Consider the following 12,384-nt stretch of genomic DNA (forward strand, 5'->3'; position numbering starts at 1 on the left):
AGTGGAATTAAATGTAAATTGCTCAAAATTATATAATGAATGGCATGCTGCTCCCCTGATGGTCCCTAGAGGAGCCCGGCCTCCCAGACGGCCCGCTGGTGGCCGCCAGCCTCTCACAGCCCGCGCTTGAATGAATTTGTGTCAATAAATTTATTGGCATGAAATGGCATTTAGTTACAAATCAATCATTCATTTACATAATTGAATGTGTTCGTGTCAATAATTTTATACCCAACAGCCAGATGACGAATGTGCATTTACGTGAAAACAGAATAATTGTACACATGGTTTTATGAGATGCTTTCTTGATAAAAGGATATATATGGGCAACTTCAAAATAATGGTCCTTGCACACAGCCATGATCAAATCAGAGGTGGGGATAATCACAGTCTGAGTGGAGTGTTAAGAACCTAAACAGGGACATTGTGGAGTCCATTTAAAATTGGATGAAAGGAAGAGTGTAGTAGTGTTAAAACGATATGAGCAGTCTCTCTGTGAGCATCGTCATGACCTTAGGAAGCACCGTCCTTTCCTAGTTCTGTTTTTTCAGTGGCAGAGAGTGCCGTCTGAGCGCCAGCCCGCCTGTTCCCTCGGCACCCACATATTGATCTCGGTAGTGGATTTCATTAGCACTCCCCAGGGCTCCTTCCAAGAAGCAGAGTCCCTGGTCGGGAGCCCGGAAAAATCAGAATGGCCTGAAACGTGTTGCTTCTCTCAGAAAACCAGGTGGCTGCAAAAAAGAGAGAGAGAAGGAAGGAAGGAAGGAAGGAAGGAAGGAAGGAAGGAAGGAAGGAAGGAAGGAAGGAAGGGAGGGAGGAAGGAAGGAAAAAAGGAAGGAAGGGAGGAAGGAAAAAAGGAAGGAAGGAAGGAAGGAAGTAAAAGAAGGGAGGGAGGGAGGGAGGGAGGGAGAGAGGGAGGAAGGAAGAAAAAACAGCGAGCCGGGCAACTGCTGAAAAGACAAAGGAATCAGCTGAAAGGGAAAGGGCGTCCCTTGGGTCAGGCTGTGACAACATACATGTCACAGAGAATAACTAGATGGACAGTTGCTGACCTGCACGTACAACCAGAGTCTAGGAAAAGCCAGGTATCCTTAATGATGAAAAGGAAAAGTTGCTATTATACGTAGTAAAGCAGACATATAAATGTGCAGTTTGAGTAAGTAGGTAAGTGCACCACGTATGGAGTTCTGTTTCTTCCTTGAAGCTTCTTATATCTGTTTACAAAACGCCACATCCATATAAGTATCTGTATAAGCAGATACGCTTACTATAAGTCAAAGATTTCCAGAAAGAGGAGGAACTGCACCCAAACCAGGAAGGGCAGGTCAAGACCAGTGACCTCATAGGTAACCAGGTAGAAAGAGAGTTTAGTAACTGATTTTTCAAGTCAATGGATTAGCCAAGCATCCTAGGAGAACAGCTGGTAGATTAAACTGCCGTATAGCCTTGCCGATTAAAATGAAATGCCGGTGATGCGTGATGAAGTTCACTATAAACTGAGGCAGAATATCAGGCGCCCAGGATTCAAGGCACATAAAGGTAAAGATTGTAAGAACTTGCCTCTAAGTCCTGTGGACATAGCAGGTGGACGTGGCCTGAGAGAGGGGGCACCGGCCAGCAGATACCTGCTGCCACCAGAGTCCCTTTGCAGGATTCTTTGTTCCCATCAAGAATCCATCAGTCACTGACCCAGAGGCTGTGATGTCGATGCACCTCGAAAGGATATAATATTTCTCTTTTTGGTCTGAGATTGCAATCCTGGACAAGTACCCAAAAAAATGATAAAAGTTTTATAGGGATAACAAATCAATCAGAACAATAGTTATGATTTTTACAAACGGGCTCAGGTAAGAGTACAGTAAAATATTTCTGTGCTTTTAAGGTGTTTGAAGCATCCAGGGGAAGTGATATTAGACTCACCCCCAAACAGGATAATTTGACTAAGTATGTAAATGGTGAAGGCAAGTTTTTGGTAAGGTTTTCCATTTCAATCAATTGTCAGTGTTTAAACGGTTTAGAGAAAATGTGAATAGACTTTTAAGTGTAATAGATTGACTTTAAACCAGTGACTGGTAGTCATATTGGGGCATGAAAAAAAATGGGGATCCCAACCACAAGAAGGGATGAAAGGAGAGCCACCAACCAGAGGCCAGCAGAGCGCCAGGCCTGCGTGGGACCTCCAGGACCAGTTATTGACAGGAGGTTGAGGAGAGGGAGGGAGGGCTGAACCCTGGGGGCGAACCCCGTGGGTGGGGAGAAGGAACTGTGTACAATTGACGTGTATTATTTTGTGGCTGTTGCGTTAACTGCACTGTGTCAAATGTTCAGAACAGAGAAAGAAACGGCATTCTGGAAACACATGGGCATCTGGATGTGGTGACCGGAGGGCTGGTTAAATGGATGGTTTACCCCCAACACGGAAATGCCACATGGCTGCTTCTAGGAGTGAGGCCCACAGAGATGTGGCGGAAGGGTGCACGCCGAAGGACAGCGCTGGGCGACCAGGCAGAGTGCGCAGTGCGCGGGCACGTGGCCGCCAGCGAGCAGGTCTAGAGGAGACACGTGAGCCGTGCGGGGAACGCCGGAGGTGGCGCAAGCCGACACTTCCCCCCAAAACCCCAACGTGGATTCCTCCGCTCAGCACTTCGTTCACTGTGCACCTGTCAGACCACGTCCACCATTCGGGGACCCGAACATCTATCTGATCGCCAGGATTAGCTGCTGTGGAAGTGAGTCATCTCGCTCCTGCCAAACTGGGTGGAGAGGAAACCCACTAAGAACACACAATAGTGACCAGCCCACCGGCGTCTGCCAGGCGCTTTTGTGTCCCTCCGCTGACACAGCCTTCCCAGCCGGCTGGCAGGGTGGGACGTGGAGAAGCAGCCCAGTTGCGAGGACTGGAAGAGCAGCAGACAGACTAAGCAGCTAAGTGATGTCCCCAGTGTCACACAGACAGCAGTCACCTCCGGACTGGAAACAGTGCCCAGTGACAATCAGCCCGGGCGTTTCTGCACGACCCCTCCTTCGTCCACTCAGGTTCTACAGAACTGTCCAGAGGATCACTGGTCAGGGCTGCGTTTTTCATCTGCGACCCGGAGTGTGGAGTGTGCAGAAGGCATGGTGGGAGCGGCGTGTTGGGCCAGAAGGGCCGTGTGGGAGCGCAGTGCCAGAGAAAGCCTGATTAGTGGGAAGGTTACGCCCCGGGCTGCCTGGCCCAGCGCTTGGCTGTCAGATGCCACATTCCACTCACTCTGCTGGCCTCTGTGTGACCCCGGGGCGCTCCACGTGTCCCCATGGTTTCTGATGAGTGTGTCCGGTGAGCATGTTGCTGGCGTCCCCGCCCCATTAGAAATGGTCCGCTGCTTTTCTTCCAGCAGAGACCTCAAGTTCAGGGGCCAGCTGCAGTGCCTGCCGGCCTTCTGCCTCGCCTCTGTCGCTGATGCTGCAGAGAGAGGAGGGAGGAGACTTCCCGTCTGAATAAAATAATTCTCCTACGTATCTTTTCAGCCCAAACTGAAGAGCTCACCGGCTAGTGGCAGGGGAGGACCCAGAGTGAAGGAAGTGAATGTTCTATTTCCCTCCGTTGTTTATAGTGCAAGTAACTGCTTCATGTCAAAGTGAACAAGCCACACCCCACCTAACAGCAAGCCATTTCTTGAAGACCTCAGGCCTTTTTACAACTCTGAGCCTTTGCTTATGTCAGAGTGTTTTTCCTGCATGTCATCACCTGTTTGGACTCCTTTACAGCCTTCAAACCCCCAACGAAATGTCCCTTGCTCTGTGAAGTCCTCTTTACTTCCTAGGCAGAGTTACTGATTCCCAGAGACCTTCTTCATGAACCTTACAGACTGCGCCATACCTGTTAACACACCTGTATTTCCTGTTGTGCAGGGAGCTTCTACAAGCCAGTGGTGGGGACTAATGCCTCTGTACATCCTGCTCTCCCAGAAGACGATCTGAAGGTGTCCTGGGGAACTGAGCAGAGAGTGTAAGGAAGTGAAAGAAGTGCCCCTTCCCTGCGTTGGCTAGCTGAAAAACACCTGGGAAGAATTCATCATGCATTCATTCATGTACCCCTAACACATCTACGGAGTGCCTACGAGTGCCGAAACTATTCTCCAAAGATGCACAAAGGTCGTCACAGGCTCTGCCCTGCAGCACGTCCCAGCTTGACGGAGGGAATGATGTGTAAGAGGCGAGTGTAATAAATGCACTGTGCACAGGAGAAAAAAGCTCAGGGGTGACAGCCGGGGGGACCCAACCCAGCCTGAGGGTGGGGAGACCTCACTGGAAGGTGTCACTAAGAGCTGCTGGGGGAGGTGGTCAGGGAGAGGATTTCAGGGGGAAGGGACAGCCCGGCAAAGACACAGAGGGAAGTGCGGGACATGGCCCTTTGTCCGGGAGGGGAGGCGAGACTATCAGAAAGCAGAGGTCACCCTCTTACTTCAAGGGAGACCCGCCTTGGCCACGATCATTCGGGCGTCTGGGTTGGGTTGTCCCTCCACAACCCCAGCTAGAGACAAAAGATGCCTTGTGCACACGCTCTCGCCTGACCAGCCCCTTTGTGACCAGCGGCTTGCATCCTGGGACAGCTGCTTGGCTGGAGCACAGATGTCACTCTGCATACCTCGAGATGATGGGACATGCGTGCTGGGAGCAAGCTCTCACTTTACAGACAGGGAAGCTGAGGGGGAGGGGCTTGCCTAAGATGACACACCAAGTAAGCACTGAGTGACGGAACAGGAATCCGGCACCTGGGGATACAGTGCTAAAAGGTCCCTGTCCCTGACCTTGAGGGACTCACAACCCTTATCACAACACCTGGGCTGAATTGGGTCCCTCCAACTTTGTATGTTGAAGCCCTAACTCCTAGTACGTCAGAATATGACTGTATTTGAAAATAAGTTTTTTAAGAGATAATTAAGGGGAAATGAGGGCATATGAGTGGGCCCTACTGCAGTACAGCTGGTGTCCTCATAAGAAGAGGAGATCAGGGCAGAGACACACAGAGGAGAGACTGTGAAGACCCGGGGAGAAGATGACCATGTACAGGCCAAGGAGAGAGGCCTCCGAGTAAAACCACACATGCTGACACCTTGATCTCGGACTTCTTGCTCCCAGAATGGTGAGAGAACAAACGCCTGTGTTTCAGAACCCAGGCTGTGTATTTGTTGTGGCGACCTTGGTGCAGTAACACAGCCCTTGAGAAACCAGGGATTGTGATTGAGCTCACTGGTTGCCCCCCATAGGCAGCATTGCAGACACCTCCCGTGGCCCCACGGAGTACCCGAACCTCCTTCTCACCACACTGCTCCACAGCTCAGCTCACCTGCACAGTCAGGGCCCCCGCAGGAACTCGGGAGCACCCCCAAACTGGGCAGTTTAGGGAGAGTGTAGTAAAGGGGCTCATTACAAAGATGTGGGCAGGGTTTAAGAAAGTCCCAGAGAGAAAAGGCAGCATTCAGGCCCCTCCCCCCAGGCCTGCAGGCTCAGGAGGGGGTACATGCTAGAACCCGGAGCCAGGAGAGGGCAGGGGTCTGGAAACGTCCACCTTCCAAGAGCTGTGGCCACAGGTGGAGACAGATCACCAACCCTCTGTAACATAGGAGAGAAGAAGACCGGGGCCCTGGCCGGTTGGCTCAGTGATAAAGCATCGGCCCAGTGTGTGGAAGTCCCAGGTTCAATTCCTGGTCAGGGCACATAGGAGAAGTGACCATCTGCTTCTCCACCCCTCGCCCTCTCCCTCCTTCTTCTCTCCCCCACCCCCTTCTTCTCCTCCAGCCATGGCTCCGTTGGTTGGAATGCATTGGCCCCGGGCACTGAGGATGGCTCCATGGAGCCTCAGCCTCGGGCACTAAAATAGCTAGGTTGCAAGCATGGCCCCAGATGGGCAGAACATCAGCTCCAGGTGGGGGTCTATGGGTGAATCCCGGTAGGGGCGCATGCAGGAGTCTGTCTCTCTATCTCCCCTCCTTTCACTTGGAAAAAGAAGAAAAATAAAAAGAGAAGAGTAGGAGACTGGAATAAGCGCCCAGACCTTACTCTCCTCCCACCTCCTCATCTCCTGCCATTGTCCCCTTGACTGCCTGCCCCTTCACCGTGCCTAGAGGATCATGGACCTCTGGGAAGGTCACCTCCCTGAGCTCACGCAGGAGGAGCAGTTCGACAAACACACAGTTCGACCTGTAACGGAGGAGGGACAGCCAGAACTCCCGTCACGAGTACGTTGATACAGTTCCCATGAAGAATGCGGCTGGGACAGGGAGCTGCTGTCCGCCGGCCCCGGGCAGACATGCCGTACCAGGCACAGCAGTGAGGAACCCGCAGGGCTCCTCCTCTGGGTATACACTAGCGCTGCAAATCTATTACAATTTTTGAGGTTTGTTTTTTTTTTAGATTCCAGTACTAATTTTCTTTTCATTATAAAACATCTCTCCTAAGGCCCATGCTAAGCCGGTTTCTTTGGTATATATGGGCAGCTTCCCACGTTCCCTGTTAGGAAGGTGAGGGTCTGTAAGTCTCCCCAGCAATGGCTGCCAGGTGACAAGGACACTAAAAGCAAGCCTCAGGTGGAATTGTGTGAAACATGCGCAAGTAAGCGGACACGCAAGCAGGTGCACAAACTCTTCCTAAAATATCTGTGAGGTCCCCTTCGACTCCCTGACGGATCGTGACAGAGGCGTGTGGAGCAGATGCGGCCACAACTCAAGCAGCAGGGTCTCCCCTGCATTCTCCGTGGCCTGGAAGTGAACCCAGTGGCCGGATTCAGGGTTTCCACAGCTTACGGCAGACTCCGGAGGCCTGAGCTCTGAGCAACACTTGCAAATGGTAACATTTTAGAGTCTATATTGAAATCCGCCTGCACACACACATGTCTCAATGTCTGTGCTGAAATATCCTAAAGAAAATTATACATAATTCGCACACTTTTTATTGACTCGACGATTTTTTTTTTCAATTAATGCCATCCCACCCCACCCCACCCTCCAGTTAAATGTTTTGGAATCTTTTTTAAAATGGAAGGTAAAAATAAAATAGATGACTTTTATTTTCTGTTTTTAAAATTGTAGCAATCCATGAATTTCTATAAACTATCCTATTCAAGAATTTCAAACAATCTTTAAATATTCTTGGGGAAACTGCATTATAAGGAAGGAAAACATCTATTCCATCTCACTAGTACCTTTATGAAGAAGGATGACCTGTAATTTAGAGACAGATGCCAGCGCACATGCAGGAGATGAGCTGACCTCACAGAATCCTGCTGTCACAGCCAATTCAGGACATGGCTTCACCAGAATGCAGGGCATGTGAACAAGGAGAAAGAGAGAAGAGGGAGTTTGCCACATTTCCAAGCTCGTTTGCATGGAAACGCACATTGCACCATGTTGGGCGGAAAGGGCTTGTGTGGATCATAAACTGGTGGTTGGAGAACTTATTTTTTCCCAAGTGACATGGTCAAGTCGCTAACATTAATTTCTTGAACTGGGCAATGTGCCTGTAGTACTCTGAAACGGAGTTGCTGAAGAACCAACCCCTGGTCCAATTAGCCTTTGCTGCATACAAACAGCCCAGTAATTAGTAGCTTAAACTAAAGTAACAATCCTGTATTAGGAGAGCCCCACGCCTGGGGGTCGGCTGGCAAGCTGGTGCATGCACAGGTTGGAGGGGGTCTCTGCTCTAGGCGGAGACCTCTTAGCTGGGGCAGCTCTGCTCCAGGTGGCTACCACTTCCCTTGTGGGACGCCGAGATAGCCTAGGCCTGTCTTCCTCGCGGTGATGGCAGAAGCCAAAAAGGGCAAGGGGAAACGTCCAGTGCCTTTCCTTCTCACGTCTCTGCTCCCATCCCACTGACCAAAGCAAGTTCCGTGGCCGAACTCAGAATCAGCGGGCAGGGAGATACACTCTGCCCTTGTGGGGAGAGAGGGTCAAGTCACACGGCAAAGGGTATGCCATTGGGTAGGGTGAACGAACTTCAGCACTATCCCTGTGAACTACCACACAAACCATCATGTGCCCACAGAAAAACAGCGGTGAAGCGTGTCCCAAGAATGTACTTTCCCGCCTCTCCTTCCTCTCTGTCTCTCTCTTCCCCTCCCACAGCTGAGGCTCCATTGGAGCAAAGATGGCCCGGGCGCTAGGGATGGCTCCTTGGCCTCTGACCCAGGCGCTAGAGTGGCTCTGGTCGCAACAGAGCGATGCCCCGGAGGGGCAGAGCATTGCCCCCTGGTGGGTGTGCTAGGTGGATCCCGGTCGGGCGCATGCGGGAGTCTGTCTGACTGTCTCTCCCCGTTTCTAGCTTCGGAAAAAATACAAATAAATAAATAAATAAATAAATAAGAACGTACTTTCAAAACAGATGACTGACTACGGGCCTGGCTGGATACAAAAGAGGGAAGACTCTCTCAACCGAGGCTTCCTATACAAAGGTGTCAGACTTTCTACACAGGCTGCCATGTAAGGACTTGAGTTCCCTCTCGGCTCTGCCATTAATTAGTGATTTCCACTCCCTCCGTGGTGACGTCGGCTCTGCTGGTTGGTCTGCCTCCTGCTTCTTCACAGGCAACTCTGTCCCCCCCCCCCCCCAAGATTTCTTGCATCACATTTACAGACACGTTCACTGATATCAGTGAGCTCAGTGAGCCCGAGGCATAGACGCCTTCGCCCTTCAATAAAATTCGGGGATGATTGGATTAGGCGGCTCCTCCTGGGATTTCACCCAGCTCACCTTTCCAACACCAGAGTCAGCCAAGCGGCCAGGCCGCCAATTCTGACTCGCAGGTGAAGGTTCCTCTCCAAACATGAAAATCCCTGCTATTAGAGACAGTAGCCTTGCAATTAGGAGCAGCGCCTCCAAAGCCAGGCTGCCTGAGCTTGGCTGCCTGAGCTTGTAATCCTGGCTCCTCCCGTACAAGCTGGTGCCCTGGGCAAGTTCTAAAACACTCTGTGTCCCAGTGTCCCCGTTTATGAAACAAGGATGATAATATCTTCTGCACGGGCTTGTTGTGGCTAAATGAATTAACACACAATAGGCAGGTTTCCTTTTATAGCATTCAAACCGGTGTTCCTATTAGACTGTAGAATTTGACATCTTGCAAACTTAGTTAGTATTTTCATCTTCTCCACCCTGCCTTGCCTGGTGAGTGTCCGGGTCAGTTCATTTAGGCTGATGTCTGAAAAATCCAAGTATCAGAGGCGACTGCCCTCCAGACTGGCTGCCTGGTCCTCGGTCCTCACACAACTGCTGACACTGATGTCAGGGGGGAAGCAGAAAGAGAAGTCTGGGCTGGCTGGGAACTCTTGGCTGAAAACAAAGAAAATGTTGAGAACGCTGGGGTGAAACCAATGCTCCAGAGAGAGCGAGGGCCCCTTCCCCCAGCCACACTGCCCCGGTGACTGGCTCCTCCCTCCCTCAGCCCCCCTCCAGCCTCTGCTGATGTGCATCAGTGTCGACATTTCCCATGACTCCTGCCTTTTTAAAATGCGTTTGGCACGGTGACAGCCTCCCACGGACGCCACAGGGTCCCCAGGCACACACCCGCAGGCGGCCTGGGCCAGGCTGTTGTCCTGAGAACCTGGAACACCTTGGCACTCAGGAACTGTTTGTTGGAGGGCGGGGAAGTGGAAGGAATGAATGTCTCCATTCTGTACGGACAGCCGATAAATGTTCACAGGCACGTTTGGGGGAGGGAGGCGCCCTGTCTAGACGTGTATGTGGGCATTTCTACAAGAGTCCCCAAAGATAATGTCCTACAGAGTGTCGGAGCTGAAATAACTTTAAAGTCCCTTCATGTAACAGGTGGGGAAACTGAGGCCCAAAGAAGCTTAACATGTTCACCAGCCAACCAGGATGGTGGGGACATGTAAATCCCTGTGTTCCAAGCAGAACTTTCGAGAAGCTGGAAATGTAAGGCAGCGTGAAGCAGGAACAGGAGCATTGCTTTCGGTAGAATGGAAGAGCTCCAGTTGGAAGAAGAGCTTCTTCAGAGACCAGAAGTGTCCAGAGATGAAACCGTTGCCTCTGGACGCCATGACTGCTCTGTGGCTGGAGGTGGCCAAGCGCAAACCGAGCAATAGCTTACTGACCGAGAGAACAGGAGCGTCGGCATGGGGGCAGGGACAACGGCTAAATGGAGGCAGAGAATATCAAGTGTCGCAAGGCTATGCAGCAGCTGGGACTCTCAGACCCTGCTGGTGGGAGCAGTGATGGGGCGGCCGCTCCGGAAGACTGGGGGGCCGCCGTTAATAAGGCTGAGCCGACGTCTACCCGATGATCCAACAAATTCACTCCAGGACTAGACCCAACAGAACAGACGCGACACGCCTGCCTCGCCAAAGACAGACCTGAGCTGCTCGGAGGAGCAGATTATTCCCCACGGCCCTACGTTGGAAACTCTGCAACGGCTCACTGACCGCGGAGTAAATAAACCTGTGTGTCTCCACAGGACGGAATAGGACGCGGTCGGGGTCGGAAGACGGGAAGACGTTGTCCGACAGGACCGCACAGCCAGTGCTTTCTGCTCTGCAGACCGGGCAGTCTCCACCTCAGTTTGTGCCACTGGTGAAAAAAGCAGCCACAGACACAGAAACAAATGCGCACAGCTGAGGTTTTAAAATAAAAATGCAGCCCTGGCCGGTTGGCTCAGTGGTAGAGCGTCAGCCTGGCGTGCGGAAGTCCCAGGTTCAATTCCCGGCCAGGGCGCACAGGAGAAGCGTCCATCTGCTTCTCCCCCCCTCCCCCCCTCCTTCTTCTCTGTCTCTCTCTTCCCCTCCTGCAGCCAAGGCTCCATTGGAGCAAAAGATGGCCCAGGCGCTGGGGATGGCTCCTTGGCCTCTGCCCCGGGCGCTAGAGTGGCTCTGGTCGCGACAGAGCGACGCCCCGGATGGACAGAGCATCGCCTCCTGGTGGGCATGCCGGGTGGATCCCGGTCGGGCGCATGCGGGAGTCTGTCTGACTGCCTCCCCGTTTCCAGCTTCAGAAAAATACAAAAAAATAAAATAAAATAAAAATTAAAAATAAAAATAAAAATGCCAGAACAGGATGGAAGGCTGAATTTGGCTTGTTGGCCCAGGAATGTCAACCCTGCAATGCAGGAATGAGGATGAACGACCGACGGTCATATCCCACTTTATGGGTAACGTGGGTAAGTCCTACAAGCATCACGTTGGGCAAAGGAAGCTGGGCCCTGAGTACATCCTACATGGTTCCCTCTGTATAAGAGACAAAATAACGGAGCCGCTGTCAGGGGTGCTGGAAGGCAGGGCGCCAGTGGCACCCTGAGGTCCAGCCTGGGACGGGCAGGGAGCAGCTGCCACGATGCCGGTTCCGGTCCGGGGCCTGGGCACAGAGAGCATTCCGTTTTTGACAACTGATCGAAGTGCACAGTTATATGTGCGTCCTTTCTGAGCACATACATATAAAAGGCTTTTCAATGAGAGAGGGTTTCAACAGAAAGTTTAAAAATAAGTGGATGGAGGGCCGCTGTTGGCCTATGACAGTCTCTGTCTCTGAATTTGGGACTAGTCTCCCGTCACAAAGTTAGGGAGTAACTAAACCGGGACTGAAACCCGGGTCCCAACAAGGGGAAGGAATCGACCCCTAGTGAACATTTCCAGTGTGCAAGGCACACAGAACGTGCGAGCCTCATAACGGGTTTCAGGAATTACCCCATCCCTTTATGCAAATGAGAAAACTGGGGCCCAGGGAGGGTACAGACCAAGTCAGCTGTGGCCAAGGCGTCGTCAAAGCTCAGGCTGGTCTGAATCTGACCCCATGATCTTAAGCGGCTCCAAGGGCTTTAAGTGCAAACATGCTTCTTATATGAGCACTACATGGGTATAAAAATAAACGGGGAGCCCCACGCTAAGAAATACTATCCGGTTACCACTGGCTTTGGCTGCTGAAGTCTTACTGGGCGACAACTGTGCTATGCTTCCAGGCAAGCATTGGCCATGAGCAGGGCTGGGACAGACCCGGCCTCCCAGGGTGCATTCACTGTGGACTCCCTCTCTGAAGCCAGGGGTAGGGGGACGGGCAGGGAAAAAAGACAGCTGGAACAAGGCAAGACGCTGGGGGTTGCAGGTTGGCTGGAAGGCAGGGCGGGCACTGCAGGGGCAGAAGCTTGTCACGGGCTGCATGAGCTCAGGAACCAGGCCCACGTCAGGAGACACGGACCCCTCACATCAGACTCCGCTGATAGGAGTCTCTCCCTTGCTGCTAACTCACCCCACGCCTGGAGTTGTAAAAAGCAAGAGAAAGATCCCTCTCATGCAACTCAGAGAATGGAGTAGGGTGAGGGTATGCCCCACAGGGTTTTGTAACAATTTCAGTGAATTCTCAATAATTATAAATGAGGAGTAACATGACTGAAACTTAAATGCTAAG

This window comes from Saccopteryx leptura, chromosome 3, assembly GCF_036850995.1.
Source record: "Saccopteryx leptura isolate mSacLep1 chromosome 3, mSacLep1_pri_phased_curated, whole genome shotgun sequence".
NCBI lineage: Eukaryota > Metazoa > Chordata > Mammalia > Chiroptera > Emballonuridae > Saccopteryx > Saccopteryx leptura.